We start from the raw sequence: 19235 nt of genomic DNA, 5'->3' as shown, positions 1-19235 counted from the left end.
GATCTAATTAGCGGAGCAAGTTGATTGGACTAAAATCCTGGAGAGGATCTTTCTAAACTTGAACTTTACACCCCTGCTTGGAACAAGGGGCCAAAATTATGTCAATAGCAAATGAATGTCTTCAAGGCCAACAATATAAGCCATAAACTGCAATTGAATGACTGACAGAAAAAACACAAAGACAATGTTTACATGATTGCTTATGACATCATCACCTACTACGGCAACATTACTTTCTGCCCCGTACTTAGCTGCCAAGGCTTGCTTAACTTCTGAGACAAGATGGAGATAACGAGTCTGGTCTCGCAGGGCTCGTAATGTGACATTGCCAACATATTAGAGGTTGGCCGGCTCGCAGCTCCAGAAAGTTGAACTGCAACGCTCTTCACATGATTCTGGAGTTTAGAAGAACACCTGCCCTGCACTCCCTAACTCCCTGATTAATGTATCACTAGTAACAACTGTTAAATTTGTTTCCATTTTTCCGAACCATAGGTACTAAAAGCACGGTTCTACCATGCAGTCATGCGGCCGGTCCTCACATCCTCAGCACATCCATTAATGGTCTGGTTCGTTTCAAACACGACACAGGAGAAGGTGAATCTGCAGTGCATCAGCCAGCTGGCAGAGGAGATCACCAGCTGCAGCCTGGCCTTGCCTCGAGGACCTCTACTCCAACACATCCCGAACACGAGGGGGAGAGAGTGTCAGCCACTGCTAACATCCTGCACACTCCAATTCTCCAGCACCTTCACTCAGCGTCAGCTTCAAGACAACAAACAAACAAACAGACACAGTTGATACAGTCTCTTCCCCAGAGCTGTAATCCTGTTCAGGAATGGGCTGCAGGTTTACATAAGTACTGCTACTACTTAAGTAGATGTTAGCTACCACTCACAAAAAAGGTCTGACTTTGTCCCTCTTATTTAGCTTACATTTTAGGCATTTAGATGACAATTTTTATCCAAAGCAACTTAGAATTATAACTGAGTACCACTTGAGCCTTAAGGGCCTTGCTGGGGGGCCCAACAGTGGCAACTATACAGCATTAGGGCTTGAACCAGCAACCTTCTGATTACAAGTCAAGGACCTTCATCACTGAGCTACCTATGTTTAACTTGAGGTGCTACTAAGATAAATGCTTGTAAGTAATATTTTAAATGCTTTTAAAAATATAGAAAAAATCAGAATCATTTTATCCTCTATAGGCCTAGCAGGCTTCAAGCAAATTGACAACTCTCCAGTTAGATGGTGACATAACCTGCCATGTAGAGTATCATTTCATCCAGCAGAGGGCATCAGTGAGTCTGCAAAGCAGAGAGAGGCTTATTTCCTGAGTCTAAAAGCTGCACACTGCACTTCTCTTTTCGTTCAGTTTTAATCAGTTGGTTCCCCATTAATGTACATGCGTTGTGTGCGTCTTTGTGCACACAGTGCATGTGCCAGAAAATATATGCATAAGGCGTGCTTGTGTATGGATCTCATCTCCGAGAGAGCCATCTCCGTGTGTACCTGTTCTGTGACTGGTAGGTGCATGAAAAGGGTGGTGAGTTCCTCTGGGCTCAACTCTGGGGCCACTGACGTTTGCATGTAGCACCAGTGGGGATATGAGGGGGTGGGTGTGGTGGGAGTTGTTGTCATGGTGCATCTCTCCCCAGTGGAGGATGGGTTAAGCACTCAGGGATTTCCAGCAGAACAAGACTTCGCACCAGCCGGACCATCTGCCTGCCTCCCTCTCTCCCTCCCTCCCTCCCTCCCTCCCTCCCTCCCTCTGTCACTCCTCTCTTCACTCTCCTCCTCCTTCTCGTCTGTCTCCATGAGGGGTGACTTGGATTATGCCTAATGAATGCAGTATTAAGACTACGAAAGAGCAGCCTGCACACGCACATGCACGCAACGCACCCAACACTGACTATACGGGTCGATCGGGCGCGCTGAAGGCGCTATCTACACTAGTAGTACTAAAGGCCACAAACGCCTTAATTAAATGCTGCAGGCTTTTGCCTCTGTGCTAAAGTGGAGGAAACACATGTGGCGCTCTTCTTGTCGGAGACGTTACGGACGAAGGGGCACAAATCCATCAGGTGGCTTTAGAGCATGGGGAGTAGAGTTCGGGAGGCAGTGCCGGCAGCCATGCAGCAGGAATCAAACATGAAAGCCCTCCCAGCGCCCGTGGCCGAGCCCCGGCCTGCGCTCTGCTCGGAAGTAATGACATTTAAACGCTGCAGACTCACGTGCTTCGCATGGCCTAACGAAAGCGGCGCTATTAGACAGTGCTCCTGAGCAGACTCAACGAGGAAATATGACCTCGTGCATTCCTCTTACGTAGCTCTAATGAAGTCTATCTCCTGTCCCAAAACTAATTACAGGTACAAAGAGACCCTGGCACATGAAAGAACCTATGCCCTGATGAATGGTGTGGGATGCACAAACGTGATTTTGGTTATAATTGACAACAGAGGAGCATGTGTAGCTTTTGCAGGTTTTGTTGCAGAGCGTTCAACAGTGATACTGTTATGTAGGTGGCTTACAATTGTGGAACACACACACACACACACAAAACAAACAACGCAGTTTGCAGTATTGGAAGAACAGTTCTGGCAGAGTTCCATAGGCCCATGCATGTTATCCTGAAAGGAATTTTCATTCTTTGTGAATACCATGAAATAGTGTCATCTAATTTAGTGTCAAAAATGTAAATTACAACATATTTACTTATTTGAAATGTCTCAAGGCTCAACTGTTTAAACAGGCCATTAATCTTTTTGTCACTTATTTTGAGAGCTTTTTGAATTCCATGGTGTGCCAAAGTACATTGCTGTAATTTCTATTATAGTCCATCTCTTAATTTAAAATAGAGCAAACATGCTTCTATGTGATGTATTTTGATCAATTAAATTGTACAGCATATCAGTTCTGCTGCTGAAACAAGAGAAAGATTATGTTGCACCATTTCCCAGGGTTCAAGCCTAGTGTGTGGAGCTAGATCAGTCCTCAGGGCGAAGCGTGAGGTCTGAACCCTCCCCCACTCCATATGATGAGACACTCCCAACTTTCTGCTGTCACAACAACAGGCCAGACTAAGGCAGTCAACATTAGAAAATAAGGGGACTGATTGAGTTGCGGGGAGCTGGGGGAGGGGCATTGTAGTGGTCATGTGCAGAATGATGTATTTTAGACACCGCATATTTTAGAAACAATTTACGATGCTAAAGCTACAACCTGTGCTTTATGTGAGCAAAACAACAGATGATGTTGTTGGCAGTGAGTACAACCGATCCTGAAAAGAAATGTGTATAATATTTAAGATGAATTTCTGTAACATCTGGTTTTATTTTGGTCTCTGTAGTCTCTGTGTGATGCATTAATCTTTTTTAGGTTTACGGGACTGATGTAATATTAGCAGGAACTGGCTGTAAAGTCAACAAAGAAAGCAACGGTGTGTTAAATGTCACTTTGCTTAGCTTCTGGGAGAAATGTGATGCGCAATAGTGATGACGTTTGAGTTGGGATGGAATACATTGCGAAATTTGAACGAGCCCAGAGAAGAAGTCTAAAGTTGAAACATTATAGTTGCCCTCAGAACCTTGAAGGCTCTGAGGTGGACAGGAAAACACATCACACATAGGCACAGGAGCCCCTGAACTCTGACCTGAAGGCGGAGCATTCTCAGACCGTTTCCCCTGTTCGTCCCCCATTCTCCCATCACCATAAGAAAGACCTTAAAGTCAAAGCAGACACCCCCCACAGAAAAAAGAACAAAACAGTAAATTGTTATAGAGGACAGCAAGCTGCAGTTTGATGGTTTATTTATATCAGGGATCCAAACAAGGGGTTACGGAGAAAAATAGATCATTCATCAAGATGAACTAGATGGAGTTCAACGAATAAGTTACAAACCAGTGCTAATAAAACATGTCTTCTCTTTTTTCCTTACGGCAGTGTGTGAGAAACTGCTAACTTGTGGAGAATCAATAGTGCAATGGATAAAAGATTCACACTTTTATACATCCTAACATCCCACTTAAAACTTCAGACGCGTGGCACGTTTCCAGAGATACGTTAATGGATGGGACGTTAACGAACACAACCTTGGGATACATTTATAAAACATTTGAGATCATCTTCCTTTGTAAACTGCAGTGCTCACTGCTGGACACCACAGCTACTCACCCTCATCGCCGTCCTCCTGTACCCAGACCAGAGGCCACACATTCGTCTGAGCTTTTGTGTTTGCTCGTAAGGAAGGGAGGGGGTGAAGGAGTTCAGATTCCCCTCCCCACCCCACCCCCGCCCCCACCCTGGCAGGAAGAAAAAAAACCATCAATCTACTCATGTTCACACTCCCAAGTACATCCAAACACAAGCCTGTAAAGCCCCCCACCCCACTCCCCACCACACACACACACACACACACACACACACACACACCCATCCCCAGTTCGTGGAACTGATCATAATTTTTTGGTGTCATACATACTTGTATAGACCGAGAATAAAGATAATAAAGTCTTAAGAATAATTACAAAAAATAAAATCATACAATAAAAGGGAGGGTTTGATAAGCAGAGGTAAAATTGTACAGATGGGTTGATTAATGACTAAAGCTACACCGGTACAGTGTGCTTGGTGAATAATGATGTGGGTTAATGATGCCGTGGCATTAAGTGTCGGTGTGGTAACTGGAGAGCGTGGAGTCAGGTTGCATGCCGTTTCAGACACATGGCTCATACTAGAGTATTGTTTAATGTCAGGGCGAGGCGCACAGCTCCAGCAGCCGCGGCGACAGCTGTCACGGCCATTGGCGAAGGCTCGATAATGACGCTCCCGAGACATATCGGATCGCTCCTGTAATTCTGCTGCACAACCTGAGGAGCCACTGTATCTTCCACCTCGATAACGGGCGGCATGAGATGCTGGAAATGTACAATATGGCAGTTCAGGGAAAGGGAAATTGTATTTATATATATTTATTTATTTTTTTAACATTTGTGTTAAAAATGGACATTTCAACAGGCTTTTCCATAGTTTGATTTGAAAGCAGGATGTAATAATGGGGTTTTATGAAAATAAATCAAATAAAACACTAGTAAAAAAACACAGCGCTATCATTAAAGTCACTAATATCTACAAGGATGTTCCTTGTTGGTTTCTTTTTCATAGTAAAAGTACCTATGCTGGGTGTTTCTTTGAAGCAAACCGTGTATATTACAGATAATTACATAAGAAAAACGGGCATGCAGCCACGTGTAATTGCTATGTATAGCAAAGTAACTAGCCTACCTACGCTCTCGGGAGGAAAAAAAAAGTTGGAACAGATGCTGAATAAGCTGCACCTTCCTAATCTAATTACAAATGCATTACGAATAAACTTCCTATTTATATTTCGTAATCACACATGTTTGAGCCAAAACAGCGGTAGAACTACGATCGATCCAAATCTGAAGACAAAAAGACCACTCGTGATTTTCCTCCATCTCCACACTTTCCGCATCACAACTTTCTGCTGAGCAGACAATAGTAGGTGGAAACAGGGAGGAACCATTGCCGCTCCAGGTGTCGCACTAAACACGGAGCAGTTCGCTGTCGATCTGCCTGAGATTATCGTTGGCGTGATCACGGCGAATCCTCCGTGTGGAAGTTCAAGTCGGACGACTGTCGCGGCGGTTTGCAGTTTTACTGATTAGCGGACTTAGGAAAAGAGCGCCTTGGAAACTGGATGCGGCTCAGTTTGTCATTTCCATCCAAACCCCCGGAGTGTCACCTTGCATTTGTTGTTAGGCTACCTCTCTGAACTTCATTACGTCATTTGCATGCCCCGAGGTAAGTTTTACGATCATATTGCTTATGTAGACTACTTTAAGAAACACTGCGTTATAAATTGGCAGACCCTTGATCTTCGTTATGAGGACCACTCATAACCTACTTTGAGGGGGAAATCGCAATGGATGATTTTGAAGTGAGTAGCGGCAGTGGCAGTCACTCGGTGATGTGAATAGCTTATATTGTTCAAATGAGAGAGACAGCGGCGATGGAAATGGTATTCAGATAAAATGCTTGTTTCAAACTTATGTCAAACGAAGCTCATTAGATGTATATGCCGTTAACTACACACGAAGCCCGTGCTGTCGCCTGTAGCGCGTAGCCTCTACCATACGCTATTCTGTTTCCTGATGCGCTATTTTTAGGAAGTTTTCCTTGTCTGTATGGCTACAATGATTGAGCTGTTTCAGGCGAATCGCTGTCCGTGAACACCGAACAGTGTAACTTGCACCGTGCATTCAAGATGTAGGATAGAGAACGAGACTGATTAAACGGAGTGCAGTGCCTATTTATAGTCTAACTTTAAGAGTTTAATGGAACCTAATGCCCCATCAGTTATCTCGTTTTCAGTGGGGTGAAATATGTCCAGAATCTATGCTACAACACAACGCACTTTCTGCCTCCGACACCTTTTCACGTTCACCTCTGCCATTGTTGTCAGCGAGATATACTATATGGATTGCAGATAGTTTTTTTTTTCTTCCATTTTCTCCGAAGACAGGCAAGTTATGTGATTGCATTTGGCTAGGCCCGACAATCTGCATCGACGACCTAAAGTTCGAGAACAGATAATCAGAGAATTCATTTTGCTATCCAAAATTGTTTGGTGGGGGTGGACGATGGAGGTTCCGTGGGCTTAACGTCGATCATAATAGGGTCACATGTGAACATCAGATCAGGTTGTGCAGGCTGCGCGGCCACTTCTTTCCTATACATATTATATCGATCGCAACTATTAATAGTTCAGAAACAGCATCAAGTGCTTTTTCCCATTCTACAGAAGGCTTCAATAGAGATCAAGGGCCTTTGATGCCCAAGGCAAATAAATCTGTCATAGCGCTTTCCAGTCTATTACAATTCCAGGGCGGGGCTTCATCCTTACTTTTGTTTTGTTTTGTTCAGTTTTTCATCTCTCCTAAAGCCCCGATGCCTGTCAGTTCGATTTGACCATTATCAAGGCACTCAAATCCTTCGCGGAGAGACATCAGGCTGCGACGCTGCGATTTGAGAGTGACCGGAGGAGCGTCATTACTAAGTTAAGAGCTGAACTCGAGGAATATAGCGTTATTCGCGCGGACAGCGTTAGGGAAACCGGGGAAAGAGGAAAACAACACTGCGGAGGATGTTCGCGCTACCGAAACAATGCGCGTAACCGCCTCAACTCAGCAGTGATTCCAGGCGAAATCATTTAACAGACACATATGGTAAGAAGGACCGAGTACAACTAATTCTCCTACTGGATACACCTTAATGCCAGTGCTCTAAAACGTAGCTGGTTTACTTTATGTAAACAGACCCATGCTTTGCCTTTTCCTTTTTCATTGGAACGTTTTAACATTTGAAAAGCGGTGTTTCAATTATGTCCTAATGATGATGGTAACAGAGTCTGAAATGATTGAGATTATGAGGATGTTATTAATGATGATGACCTAGAACAAACTACAAGGTTCCTGTAAACTTCCACGTTCAGGAAATGATACAGCTACACACTAGCCGGTCAGTTAGCTGTGTTGCATCATCAGGTGATCTTGCTTGGATCAGGTCTCAGAGGAGAGAGGGGGGGAGGTGTGTGTGTGAGAGAGAGAGAGAGAGAGAGAGAGAGAGAGAGAGAGAGAGAGAGAGAGAGAGAGAGAGAGAGAGAGAGAGAGAGAGAGAGAGAGATGGTAGCGTCAGCACACTGGCTAGTACAGTCTCCTCTTAGATGGGAGCTCCTGTGTCCAACCAACATGATTTTTTAAAACTGCAACTAGAGGGCTTTTAAATGTGTTAAGTAATTGCACGTCCACGAAGGTAACATGATTATCGTGTGGTTATAAAGTGCAATTGCAACAAGGAAATATGTGTCAATTATTGGCCTTTTGTTTCGGGACACAGTTTAACAGTTAACAGTTCTGAAATAATCTGTCATGAAGAACGATGCAGTTTGTTCTGTTCCAAGCCTTACGATTTAGATAAACTTTGTTTTTTGCTAATGTATAAAACATGAAAGATTTTTATCTTTTTTTTCGTGCGGTTTGATAAATTACACCCAGCCACAGCAGTTAGGAATTTCCATGGGCCAGCTCTCGAGTTAAAAGTTCACTTCCCTCTTATTTACAGCTGGTCACATCTGGGCCGCGTTCCCGTCAGCGAGCCGCGTTCCCGTCTCCCACCGCACACCTCTTGAGCAGCCTAATCAAGGCAGCTCATCTGTGTCCGACTTGTCTTTTGCCTTGCGAAGCACCCGACCTGTCTCAGGCCGCGGTAGTGTCTGGTTTTAATCTGAGGGGGAAACGCTGGCAGCTCCATGGAGATAGGGGGTGATAGAAGGAGGCCGAGCAGTCCTTGAGCGTGTGATTAATTGCGGAGTCACAGGAAGCCGTACAATTATCCGTGCTAAAGCTGAGGAAGAAGTCGCGGTTCTCTGTGAGCAACTTAGATCGAGGTCAACCAGAGAACCGCTCTAAGAAAACGCCGGCTCTTACAGTCTCACTTTCTCATCTCACTTAGATAAACGACAGTACGTGCCGTTCATATTCGATGAATGCAGCGCTTATCCAGTAGGTCACTATCTGAATTGTTTGCCTGTAGTCCACAGCTTGAACTTGTAGTGACCCATGTACTAGTATTTCCTCCGTGCCTGATTAGCGCCTGTACATGGATAACCACCGTACCTCCTGACCATTCGCTTCTCCAACGTGGACATCTTGGGAATAGACAATTAGTATTGCCACTGTCATTGAGAATGGATATAGTACTGGTGACTGGCGACTGGCCAAAACAAAAGGCACAAGGGTGGCATTGTGAAGGATCAACAGCAGATTACTGGAATTCCTTTTTTTCCACTGGTTGAATAGGCTTTCATTCTCCTCCCCCCACCACATCCCATCTGGATGCACGAAAAAAAAAAAAAAAGCTTGCATTGGCAACTTTAATATTTTAATGCTATTGTTGTCCTCAAGCAATTTGGGCCTGTTTAGCAGTTATTACCTTCAGGGCCCATGCAGACGCAACAAGCCAGTGGTTTCAGAGTCAAGATGAGGTTTGTGCCGCACTGCTGAGATGACTGGTAATTACATTTGTTTTATGAAATTAGAAAAATGCCGTGCACTATGAGAAAGTGCAGTGAGAGGCAGGGCAGAAGACAGTCAGTGAGGGGACCACGGCGTCAGTTTGAGGGTTATTTGAATAACTTGCTGGGTGATAAAGAGCTGGCTGTACTGCGCCCGGCCTGGCCACACAATGCCAACTGTAACATCGACTCAGCTCCCAGCCACTGCTAGGCAAACAAATCCACAACCTCCTTCCACGGGTGAAAAGAAACCCCATTGTTCACGCGCACATCTGACCTTACTCAAGGAATTAACTCAAGATGCGGTAAATCTGTCCCCGCAAGCGTTGACACTCTCAATTTGTCCTACTTGGCACTTATGTTCATAGCTCTGCTTTTTCTTACACACAAAAAAAGTAAAAATCATATAACGAGACACAGTGTTTCAGCCACACCTCAGACATTGCTGTGGCTGGCACAGTCTGTGGGCTCGTACCTGTTATCTCCAATGCCAGCCTGTACTAATTGGACAGCGTGTACCAAGTGTCGCAAAGTTTCGGACCACGCTTGGCCAACGTGTGGGCAGTAATCCTGCTGTAGGGATAATCTGTTCAGGCCACTGATCAATGGCGAACAGGCCCAAGCCAAAAGGCTGGGAAAGATGGCCAATGGGAAAGGCCAGAACAGCAGGTGTGTGATTTGCGCTGAGGTGTGTGTGTGTGTGTGTGTGTGTGTGTGTGTGTGTGTGTGTGTGTGTGTGTGTGTGTGTGTGTGTGTGTGTGTATGTATATATATATATATATGAGAAAGGTAAACTGCTGACTAAACAATATATATAGATATACACAAAACAATCAACTCTGCTTATACCACCAGTTGCATAGAATGTTGAACACACAGGACAGCTGATATGCAAATGTTTTATGCGCTCAGTTGTCTGTTTAATGAGGAGTGCGTGCCTCTTCTGCAGGACGAGCAGATAATCAAATCACATGGTAATTCAGGCTACTAATGAATCAGCAGGCAAAACTCACAATGCAAACACAATTTTACTTGCATTAAAGTAATTAATCTGGCATTGAACCTTATTATAGTGCTACTGGAAAAACCGCAGAAGGTTTGAGGGGAGTCCATACGTGTTTATTGTTGTATCTTTCCCAGCTTTCAAGTTATTGATTAATTCTGTGTCAGATTTCCTCAGTGTTTAGAGTAGGGTGCTGTATGTTAATGAGGGTAACTGGTAGATGCTATAAAACGAACAAACAAGTACCTGCTGCCACTGTACGCAAACCATAAATCTGCTTTCGTACAAAATAGGTCTGACAGCTCCTGCTGAAAATAAAACAAATGCACTGTCACTCACAGGGTAACTTAGCAAGAAAGCGCGCTGGTACAGATCTGTCACCATCCATGTTACAAATCTGTCAGCATTGCTGCGTGTGTTTTTTTCTGTAATATAATTGTACCAGATGTAAGCCCAGTAAGCGGAATCTATTCGTGTGTCTCTGAAGTGTAATGTCCTTATTTGTTGAGCCTTGCTGCATTTGTTGTGGTATGTGGCATGTCAGAGTTTGTGCAGCGTCCATGTGATCACGTATTAGCCTACAACACGAACTCTGGGAGCAGGGGCAGGCCAGGCCATTGTGGATCACTGTAAGAGCCTCATTTGCATTCCCCTTGAAATGAGACTGCCTGTCGACTTGCACGCTGCCCTGTACGCGTTAACGGAGCTCATGTTCCCGCGTCATATTGTCAGTCTGTTATAGAGAAGTAGATTTGCTGGCGATAGTGAGACACAAGCCAAGCGGCATTATTGTTACTGTATGAACACTATTCATGTTGTATGAACATTATTATTACTGTATGTCTGTCATAAGATTGTATGTCCTTTGTTTTTTTTCTCAGCTTTTTGTGATATAGTCATGATGTGTATTATGATTGATTTTTGTGTGTGTGTGTGTGTGTGTGCGTGTGTGTGTGCATGCATATGTGTGTGTGTGTGTGTGTGCGCATGTTTGTGTGTTGGATCTGCTATCAGCTGTGTTGGGCACTTGGTCAGGCCGGTAACTGGTGGTGGCCTTGGCGCTGGTGGGTTGGCAGCAGTGAACAGAGAGGGAGGATAAGAGAGAGGGAGAGGGAGAGAGAGGGATAAGAGAGAGGGAGAGGGAGAGAGAGGGATAAGAGAGAGGGAGAGAGAGAGAGAGGGATAAGAGAGAGGGAGAGGGAGAGAGAGGGATAAGAGAGAGTTGGTAAAGCAGGCCACAGCAGTAGGTCACACAACAAAGCATGGCTGCGTGGAGATGTCTTCCTGTTTCAGTGTTCCAAGCGAGACCGGCTGGCACTGCCTCCACTGTGTGGCCCTTTCTCAGCCATGTCAAATGACTTCACCACAGACGTCACTCACTCCACCGGTGCATCACTTACAGTTCTTGCCTGGTCAGTGGGGTTGGACCTCTAATAGCAGCTCTGCACGGAACTGTCTGTCAACTGAAATTACGTTCATTTGGGCCCTCGCTGCTTGGGCGTTCAGCTAGTGTCTGAACCTTCCGCTGCCGTTGTGCAGGAGCTGGGCAGCAGAATCATGCCAAGCAGATGCGATGTTATCTAACGCCTCGCTTGGCGAGTTGCCAGAAGGGTCCATGTAATGTGCTTTGCGCTTTTGTTTTTACTACGACCATTAAGTGGCCCTTCCTGCTTAACTAGACCACTGTTACGCTGTCCACAGATAAAAAAAACCCCACAGCTCTTATTCTGGTTAAAGAAGCTTCCTGGAGCCTCACTAACGCTTGGTTCCGGATGAAGCAGCATCCATAACTATATTTCGAAGGCCTGCTCTTAATATTTACTTCTGGTGTTTCTGTTGCACAGTGGATGTGATTGCGTGTGGACATGAGCTATTCAGATCTTGGGGATGTCGAGGGTGTGTTCCCTTAAATTATTCAGAGTTTGGCTTGTCCACAAAGGAACATGGTAACATACAAGACAGTTCACCTGTTTACTTTGTTGCTGGCGCCACTGTAATGCATTTATGGGTACACACAAATAATAATCCACAGAAGTATGTTGTATTCTAAGAGTGGTCAGGGTCAAGCAAAAGCAGACTACTAATTCGGTCAGTTGAGGGTTTACTGGATTAAACATTAGAACTGTGCAGTATATTGCATAATAATCGTAAGATTGGCCTTTGTGATGTTGACCTGGTATTATGTAAATGGACGCTCTAACAAATTGGAGGCCGTGAATGTCTCGTCCAACCTGAGATGTTCCTGGTGGGTGTTCTGTGTGAGTTTTGATTAATCAAGGCATATGCTTGGTCCAGTGAATGTAGATCATTTTGGTTAAAATAACATAGACGTCATTAGCAGTATCACATTAGATCTTCACAGTAAATAGGCATATCAATGTCACATTCATAGTGGTATCAGAGTGGAATCAGTATTACAATCATAATGGTATATCGTGGTGCAAATTTTTTTTGTCCATAGCATGCCGCGCTACTAACTAAATTCCCAACATGACAAACTGATACGCAACACCAACAAATCTGTACAGCTCAACATCTGTCTCTGTGAGAAAGCATGCAGAGGTTATTAATAGCACCAGCCCAGGGACTTCCCTTGTTCAAAGGAATAAAGTCACCATTCAGAGCCAAATGTCCCATGTCAAGATTGGTGCTTTCTGGAACACAGAACCTCCTGCTAATTGCTCAAGGTTGTTTGTAGTGGTGTTCATTTAAAAATCTAAGCACGCCTATGGCAGACTTCTAGAAATATAACCAGTCGTTGTCTCCCTCTGTGAAGAGTAGTCTTCTGTTCATGTACAGTTCTATCAGTCATTCATCAGTTCACGTACTGGTGAATTTGCCTTAGCTTTCAAAACGCTACTAGTGGAATCAAAGCCCTTGCTTGTCTGGCCTGCTGGTTTCAATGTTGGGATTGTGTGTGTTTGCCTCCATGCTATCTGAAACCTCAGTCCTCTGAAAACCAAGAGCTTCTCAATTGTGATTCTTTGAATTAACTGCATCTCTGTTCTGGCAGTTGTCCATTCTTGGGGCGACACAGCGCTACCAGTGTCCAGCCTGTGGCCTGCCAGCTGTGTCTCCTTTGGCCAAGCCTGAACTACTGTTTCTGTAGAAAAGGAGCAGGAGCAGCATTAGCTCCCCACGCTCAGCGGTGGAGATTAAATCCCTCTGATAATCCCACTGACTTTGGAAGCAGCCATCCAGCTGGAGCTGCCTCAGGGCCTGATGTGCAGGGACTGTCATGTACGAGATAGTCCTTGGGCTATCTGAATTAAGGCACCAGTGGCCATCCTCATTCTTTTGAACATCTTCTGCTCATCAGCCCAACATTCTGTGAGAGGCCCTTCTGCGTTCAGAACTGTTTAGATCATTTAAAATAGAATCCACCAGTGTCTGGGCTGATTTGGAGATGTGTCATTTGGGAGGCATTGTGTGGGTGGAAAACCACACGTGTTCGGCTAGGATATTTGGTGCTGGCTTTCTTTTGTGAGCGCAGTGCCTGTACATTGCCCTGGGCTGCTTTGTTTAATTTCTGATCAGGCATTGTTCAGAGGCATCCCTGTTCTTTGACAGGAGGGGCTACTGTCTCTGACAAAGGATTATGCTTCAGTGCTCAAGGAACGTAGTATTATCCAGTAATACTCTTTGAAATAAATAACCTAATGGATAATGAAGAATACGAATGTACATGAGAAGCACATTTTTAGTCAACTGTTTGTTTGTTTTTTTGCCTTGTTGGATAAGGTAGTGCCATGGAAAAGAGGCTCAAATGTCCTGTTACTCTAGCCTACTCTAGCCTAGAAATGCCTGTCCGAATTGCCTGTGGTCGGGGCATTTAATTAATAACCACCAATATGTCAACACAACATTGTAATTTCACTCTAGGGATTGCTGTTCCTGTGGTATTGTCAAAAAAGTGACAAACTGAAAATCTCTTTCAGGAGGATGTGTGGTAGGCATCCTCTCTACTGCCAGATCAAAATTCCACCCTATTGTTGCACTCTGCTGCTCGCTTCATAAACAGGAAGTCAAAACTCTCAACTGAGAGCAAAGTGAAATTACCACACGCGCGTGCGCGCGCGCACACACACACACACACACACACACACACACACACACACACAAAAAGACAGATGGGAGATAGGGTGAGATGCTTGAGAAAGATAGACCCTCTGTGGACAGAGTAGAAACAGGAACAGAGAGAGAGAGAGAGAGCGATGGCTCTCAGGGTATTAGATTACTGTTTCTTACTAGGCCTACTAAAAAGCTCTTATGGGACATAAGTCTTCCTCCACACAGAGCAACGGTGGATCTTGAGCCCAAACAATCTTGAGGGACAAAGGAAGAGGTCCCAATTCTTCAACAATCACACTTTCAAAATCTTCTGAGTCTTTCATGTAGCACTAATCCATGGGGAGGAAATGCCATTTTGTTATGATTGGGAGCACTTGTATCATTTGTCTGTTTCCCCACGGCCAAATGCATTGTTCTGCTGGGATAAACAGTATTTGCTGCGCAAGAGACGCCAACGTGTGACTTGGCATTAATAAATAAGTGCCGAGCGGAACAATGCGGCATCTGGCTGCTGGCCCGCCCTCCACCTCCGTGACCGCTGTCGCCGCCGCCAAGGTCAGACGCTCTCACGGAGGAACGCTGGGGCAGCTCGTCCGTCTTCGGCTCTGTGGACGGGGCGGAGGTTCGCCACTCTGGCCGAGCCATGGCTAAAGCGTCCTAGTCCTGTTTTTAGGAAGACTTAGGAATAATGTTCCACTCCGGTGTAATTGTGCTTTCGGCCAGTTGTGTTTTCGTGTGTGGTTTGCTTTTTTGCTGTGATCACCCTTGCTATATCTATATCTGGGTCAAACTTAAGAGTATAAACTGCTGTTCGGCTGGACAGATGAAAGGCCATTTACCTCAAACTGAAGCAGAAGTGATGGTGTGCACTTTTTTCGTTTCTTACTTTTTAAGTGAAAGCTCTCCCCTGTCTACAGCCCACATGACAAAAATAGCCAAAATCTTTCTGCTCATGCTGGTTTCTGGTTTGGGTGTGTTAATAGCAGTTCACACTCATCCAGCAATGAATGACAGTGATGTCTATATTCAAACTGGTGCCATGTAGGCAGTGCAGTTTTTGATTCAGTTTCAGTGTAAACATGCTTCAGCACCTGTGTGCCGAAATGACAACTGATGGAGTAATGCTGGCCATAAATGAAGAGCCTTGATACCAACAAGTTCCCAACCGATTCAGTTCCAGTTTCCTGTCTACACTACAGTGTTCGGGAGGCCTACATTTGGTGTGGAGAAGAACAGAACAAGCCTGAGTCCAGTGGTTAATATAGCAGTTAAAATGCTTTCTTCTTTAGATTCGGCGCGAGCTATTTCTAAAATAGACATGCTAATTTCTGGAGTAGACACGGTGTTGCCAAGATGAGTGTCTGGAGAGAGCGTGAGAGAAAGCATCTGAGCTGACCTCAGCGTGATAATCTAATCCCTGTTGAGAGATCTTTTTTTAGAGAGCAAATTAATGCGACCAGATTATAGTCCACCTTCGAACCACACCAACCAGAGCAGAGGATCAACCAGATATTCTCTGTCTGTAACCTTCAGAGGCGAAGCGAACGGAAGGAGCTGATAAAAAAAGATTGCCAGTGCATTTCAGAACAGATGTGTCAGACGCGGCGCTCCAGATGGGCGAACAGGTGCATACAGTGAATATATATTTCAACAATCAGGATCAGACTAGGTTACGTTTGTAAAAGAGATGTGTCTCTTTTATTTCGTAATGATTACTTAAAACTGAGGTCATATTTTTCATAGCTGGAGAAAAATCCTCAGTTGAATTTGAAATATTTTTGAATTCTCCATTTATACACCATTCACTTCATTTTTAGAAACTCGTTTTGATGCCATATTGGTAAGTCTTATCTCTTATCCTTCTAACTTTGTACTGGCGTCTGAAACCACTAAAATCCGATATTAGTACCAGATGCTGATTGTGTTCCGGTGTCCACAGTTAAAACAGGAACACTGAAGAAGTACTCCTGTGGGAAAATATTTTCCAGCTGTTTGTTTCAGTTGCAGAGGAGCTTATTAAAGCTTCTCGAGGCCAGTTTCTCTTGCGCTGTGCTGAACAGTACTGGCGTTTTCAGTTCTTGGTAGTGTATCCAGACTGTACGGCACATGTATACATGTGCACTTAAGACATGTGCTTATAACAGGGCATGCCGGTGTTACAGCATGACCTCATGCTGTCATCAGCAGAGGAGAGACTCAGTGTTACATAAGATTGATGGCTGGCTTTCCTCCTGCCCAGCAGACGCGTAATTCCCACTCTGACCCGCTCTGTCCCACTCTCTCCCGCCTGTTTCCGCCTTCACACTTAAATCACAATGCTTAGAGCTTTCATTCAGCTGCAGGCTTGGTCTTTCCGCAGCACTGCGAGTGTAGTCGAAGGCAACTGCGAGGATAGCAGGGTGTGAACTCCCAGGCAGTAGGCACGATGGCCACTGGGCTGACCTACTAGGCTATTGGCCAGGGATAAGGCACTTTATGGATCTTGGAATACCAACTGGAACAGGAATAGCTGTCAGAAGTGAAATGACCTAGAAGGACCTGGTCATGGGAAAAAAAAAAAAAAAAAAATTCTTAGTGATCTGTTTGATGTCAGCTGGTGCTGTTATAGTCACACATGTGGGCTGTGTTTCCAGATCACATGCATCAGACAGCACGTACGCAGGCTGGTGAAGGGAATAATCCCTTCTTATTGCTTGCGTAACAGCACTGGGGAGTGGTTGCAGTGCTGTAGAACGGAGGCAGGAGGCGCGGTCTTGCACGTCCTCCTGCCTAATCCAAAGCGAGAGAGCCCAGGGTCCTGCACTCACACACAGGCTCTGTGCAGGGCACACTCTGCTCAGGTCTCACTCATGAAGGAGCTTCTGTAAGGCACCCCCGGGCGTAGATCGGGCCTTCATCCCCTACGGGCACCTGAAACAAGCATCTCAGACCCGGGAAAGCCTGGAGAGGTTTGCTCGCTTTGGGAATCTGTGATGGAGGGCAAGTCACTGAGAGGGCTGGTATTATCAGATGATGAGCAGATCTCTTCCTGCGTGACAGGCGGGGGGAGGAGCTTCCAGGGCCTCCGGGGCCACACTGGCTCACATCATTACTTTCCATCACCTTTGGGTTAATCGTCCTTTATTTGAAGGCCACAGCATTGAAGCAGGGAATGGAGTGTTGGTTGGACCTCCATCCGGTCCTACTGTTAGGTAATGCAACTGTAGTTCATGAGTTGGCATTGTTCGTTCTTTTTTTATGTTTTTTGTGTTATATATGTGTGTGTGTGTGTGTGTGAGAGTGTGTCTGTGAGAGGGAACATATGTGTGACTCGGTGGTAGCACCCACCCACCCACACACACACACACACACACACACACACACACACACACACACAGTTGGCTTCTCTTCTATTTATCTTGTTCTTTCTCACTTATGCACAATGACATGATCCACAAAGACCCTCACATATACACACTCACTCACATGCACACGTGTACACACACACACACACACACACACACACACACACACACACACACACACACACACACACACTGGCTTGGAGCAGAGGAGCAGCATCCAGAGCATGGGGCGTTTGTGCTGAGTTGGTCTGGCCGTCAGGTTGAATAAACGTGTGGACAGCTGACTGGCTGCGGCTATTCATCAGCGGGAGAAAAGAGGCGGAGAGAGAGAGAGAATGGAGAGAATTGCTCAGGGCTGCATGTCACAGATATGGCCCTGCGTGTGTCGTTATTTCCTTCTCTCAACCGATAATCCCTGTGCGGTTGCGTGCGTGCGTGCGTGACTGTGTGTTTGTGTGTGTGTGCTATATTTGTTAGTGTGTTACTGTTGGGTTGTTAAAAATAATCTAGGCTCAGAGATCTCAGTTCTGTGCAGCTTATTTTCTTTGTAAATGATTTTCGTCAAGCATATGGCATGTGATTAAAGTTTTATCATTTAATTATGATTTAATGACTTGCTCAGCAGATGTATAGGGTGCATCAGAAATGCAGGTCCAGTCAGGACAGCTGAAACTGATTTGCTGAGCGAAACAAAGAGAGAGAGAGTGAGTGAGAGAGAGAGAAAGAGCGCGAGAGAGCGGGGAGTTGCTGCTGCAGATGTATCAGATGAAGTGCAGAGCTAAGACCAGTGGGGAGGGTGCATGCTTCCCTAAGTAACAGCTACCGTGGAAACCGTTATAATCACAAACATCCCATCATACCCCAAACAGTCACCAAGGACATGAGTGTGCGAAAGGAGCCGACGTCCTAGTCTTACTGATGTGACGTTACAGTATTCTGTACTTAAATAAAAACATGTCTGAGGTACTTAGCTGTAGGGTGCAATAACAGTAATCCATTCAGATTTCATCTTAAAATGACATGAGTTCGTATTTTTGGCTATAAAGTACTCAGCCGAGATATATTACATCCTTTTTGGGCATCCAGGCATAATAAGTAAATACATAAGTAAATAAATAAGATTCCATGTGGGGCAGTAGTGCTCGTGGTTTCCACACCGCAGTTGAGCTCACATGAGGGCACATCAAATGTTGCGGCAGGACAAAAGGCTCATCCATCTCTTCTCACGGTTTTCTGTGAACTGTTGAGCGCACAAAACAAAATAACAACCCAAACCAAACGAACGTAAAAATAAATGTGCTTGATTCTGTGCAAGTGCGACTCTTGTAACCGGAGCCATGGTTTTATTCAGATTCTCACTGAGCTAACTATAGTGTTGTGACATTGCCTAATAAAACATGGGAGCACACTGTGAGATGTGTTGTTTTTTTTTTTTAATGTTTCAACTCTGAGTTTTAAACTCAGATGGACGGTGTGAACGAGTGATTTATCAGTATTAAAACTGTAGGTGCGGTCGTGTGACTTGTAAACAGACTGGGTTGTCCTGTAATGGTGGTGTGCTGTGAACTGTACGCCCTCCACATGACTGCTCACATGCTGTCCGATCGCTCGGATCACGAGTGCTGTTCCTGACACCACTGCCCTTGGCTCATAAACTGGTAAACCTGATTCGGTACATTTTTGGCCATAGTTTTTGTCATTTGCGGATCGCATAATGCTCCCC

At 45.0% G+C, this 19235-nt stretch overlaps 1 protein-coding gene across 3 annotated transcripts in view; it reads left to right on the top strand.

Moving 5' to 3' along the window:
* Positions 1 to 5484: 5484 nt before the first annotated feature.
* The window catches only part of znf516 (zinc finger protein 516), a 36906-nt gene continuing 23155 nt past the window's right edge, over positions 5485 to 19235 (top strand). For 2 of the 3 annotated variants that reach the window (XM_027019567.2, XM_035525353.1), the window contains exon 1: positions 5485 to 5823. The gene's annotated coding sequence lies outside the window, so the exon portion shown is untranslated. Of the gene's footprint in view, positions 5824 to 6921; positions 7248 to 19235 lie in introns of those variants that run through there. The other variant, XM_035525352.1, reaches the window with a different exon arrangement.

This window comes from Electrophorus electricus, chromosome 4 (assembly GCF_013358815.1).
Source record: "Electrophorus electricus isolate fEleEle1 chromosome 4, fEleEle1.pri, whole genome shotgun sequence".
Classification (NCBI taxonomy): domain Eukaryota; kingdom Metazoa; phylum Chordata; class Actinopteri; order Gymnotiformes; family Gymnotidae; genus Electrophorus; species Electrophorus electricus.
This window is presented reverse-complemented; position numbering and strand designations above follow the sequence as displayed.